Source organism: Solanum verrucosum, unplaced genomic scaffold (assembly GCF_900185275.1).
Source record: "Solanum verrucosum unplaced genomic scaffold, falcon-dt-bn FXZP01000027.1, whole genome shotgun sequence".
Lineage (NCBI taxonomy): Eukaryota > Viridiplantae > Streptophyta > Magnoliopsida > Solanales > Solanaceae > Solanum > Solanum verrucosum.
The window spans coordinates 1,171,145-1,174,172 of record NW_026020214.1 but is presented as its reverse complement, the minus strand read 5'-3'; positions in this window follow the sequence as shown (position 1 = coordinate 1,174,172).

The following is a 3,028-nucleotide window of genomic DNA, read 5'->3' as shown; positions in this document are numbered from 1 at the left end:
CAGTATTGCAGCCTCCTAATTATTGATGTGGCGCGCTTCACACTGATAATTAGGACTCTATATACATGGCTTCATAGAATCCCTAGGACTCTTAAGTTCTATGTTGTGATACTAAGTTTGTCACAACCCGAGCCTACACCCTGGGCGGGACTGGCATTCAAGAATCATTGTTGGCCCAAAGCGAACCCTTGGCCTGGCTTACTTACGCAGCGGAATAATCTAAGCATTATTACAATGATCAAATGCATTTCTACTCAACTGTTTAACGAAATAACTTAGAACATTTAAAGGCCAAACATTCAACTTGGCCAAAGTGGCAACTCAAGTCTTAACATGAAAAATAACAATGTAAAGACAACTGAACCACTGAGTGTCTAGGAAGCCTATAAAAAAAGAAGGGATGTCGGGACAAGACCCCCGATCATCCAAACAATAAAATACTAAAAGCAATGATAAAAAGAGCCCTCCGGAAAGCTAAGAGGCTCACCAACAGACTCTAAATGCTCAACTGGATCAATGAGGCACTAGATGATGATCCTGGTTACCTGTGTCTGCATCATCAAATGATGCAGTCCAAATTGCATCAGTACATTCAATGTACGACTATGCGAGGGGAATACTAAACATGACATATGCTTGAAAGGAATCTGAAAAGAACACTTACCTTGGCTTTACTTAACTCAGGAATAACTCAACTCAAATGCAAAGTAAAAACAACAATAATGGTGCAGTTTATACAAGGCATTTAAAACAGTAGGTAGAAACTCAATTTGTTAAAAAAACGCAATAACAACTCAGTTTACATATAAAGTAATATAATACTGTGGGAGTTTCTCTAACCAACAACCATCACTATAAGCCTAATTGATGATATATCGTCTAGCCCACGCTGCCAGAATTGTCCTATACTTCGCCGTCATATAGAACACCTCAACTAAGTGGACCCACTAGTCTATGTTAAAAAACACTAAGGAATCATCTAAAAAGTATGATCATTTCTACCCATGATGGCTACATCGTTTATGGAGATTTGAGTTATTGTGAACTCGCATCCCCATATCGGTGCTCAATACTACTCCCAAAATATACTTAGCTCATATGTTTCAAAAACAAAACTGTTTCTGTGATTTGAGATAATTACTCAAAAACTAGCTCAAAAGCTCTCTTGGAAATTAGTGTTTCCTCTCTTGTTTAAATGTGAAAACATTTACTCTTTGGGAATACTTTGTTCCCATATACTCTTTTTGAAGAAATGAACTTCATTTGTTACTCTTACATAACCCAAAACTCAAGTCTTAAAATAAGTTTAAAACATTTGCAAAAGACTTCTTGAAGTGACTCTAAGAATTTCTAGACTCGGTTTTTATCTTTCCTTGAATTTGAATTAATGGATCCAAGGTTATGATTCAACTTTATGGATAATTTCTAGGTGTTTGGAAGTTATTTAGAGTAGTTAGAATCAATATAAAGTGTTAGTACACTTTAGAAGTACTTAAACAGGGTAAACGATGAAAAACGGGTTGGGGCGGATGGACTTGGCACACTGTTAGCCCACCACGCTAGCCCCCAAAGTTCAGAGACCACTTTTTGGCGCACTGCTGGCGCGTCACCCCAGCCCTTCTGGTGCAACGGGGGCGTGCCGCTCCAACCCTCCTAGCGCAACGGGGACGCGTCGCCTCAACATTGCCTCAGGCAAAACTGACAAACTTTTCCTCTCGTTTTCTGATCTTAATTCCATTAATTTTGATTCTTTTTCTGAATATCTCTTTAGATTTAGATACCCAAAACATTTACACAAAATCTAACTCAAACAACTCAAGAAATCAACACTATAATCCCAAGAAACTACTCAATCTCAACCCAAATTCAAGAACAAAAGCAATTGAAGAACACCTATCAAGAACATTCAAACTTCCAATATTTTTAGGACGAAATCATGTTGAAATAAACATGTTTGGCACGTGGGTGAACGAGCCCAATGTTATGAAAGTCACGCATACATTGTAGGATCAAATCCTTGACCAAATCCGCAATCAATTCCTTATGAAGATGACGAATCTTGACTTTTCCCCTTCTCTTCTCTCTTGAGTTCTTCTCTCTAAAGTCCTAGCGTAAATTTCCAATTGTACAAACTGAACCAATTCAGTTTTTACCCTAATTAATTCACTAAAATCGAAATAAATTAATTGGGTAAGGAAAAGACCATAATACCCTTCCAAAATCCGGTTTAGACTTTTCTTATCTAAACAACCCGACTTCAAATTGGCATATCTCACTTGTACGAACTCGTAATTGAGCAAACTTGATGGCATTGGAAAGATTATTCAAAGATCCTTCCTACGGTATCTGGAAGAACACCTAAATAATCCTGAGCTAGGAGTTATGGTCGTTTGAAGTTTACCAAAAACTCATACTTACATAACTTAACTAATTTTCCAGATTTTTCCTTCTTTCCAAAAACAACTCTTTCTAAATCTAGCTCTCTCTAGCTCTTCAAATAGCGAGGTGTTATAGTTTTTTTTGTTTGGTAGTGGAGAAAACTAGCCAAAGGTACTTTATATGTCAAAAAATATATGCTAAGAATTTGTTGAAGCATTTTAGAATAGGGAGGGTGATGTTTGCGTAATCAAGGCACAACTTCCAATACAAGTGTCTACGATCGTGCAATAGTATAATAACCCAACCAAGGGTTGGGATCGTCACAAGAGAGGGGCTTTGAAAATTTATAGAAAAATAAAATTTAGTTCTAACTAGTCGTAGCTAAAGACATTAACGAATATAATCATTGTAAATGAAATGGGGAGGCACAAAAGTGTCAATTAACAATAGGGATTTTGTCACAAGTAAGTAAAATCAGCAAAATAAATAAGAGAGTCTAAACAATGAGAGGGGGATTTTTGGGATGTGACCGGAATATGGGTTAATCTAAATTACCGGGTACATGCTTTCGATAGAAAATTGATAGAGTAATAGTGACTAGACTAAGCTTTATGTGGAAATAAGTTCTCTTTCGAGCAACTTACCTCGT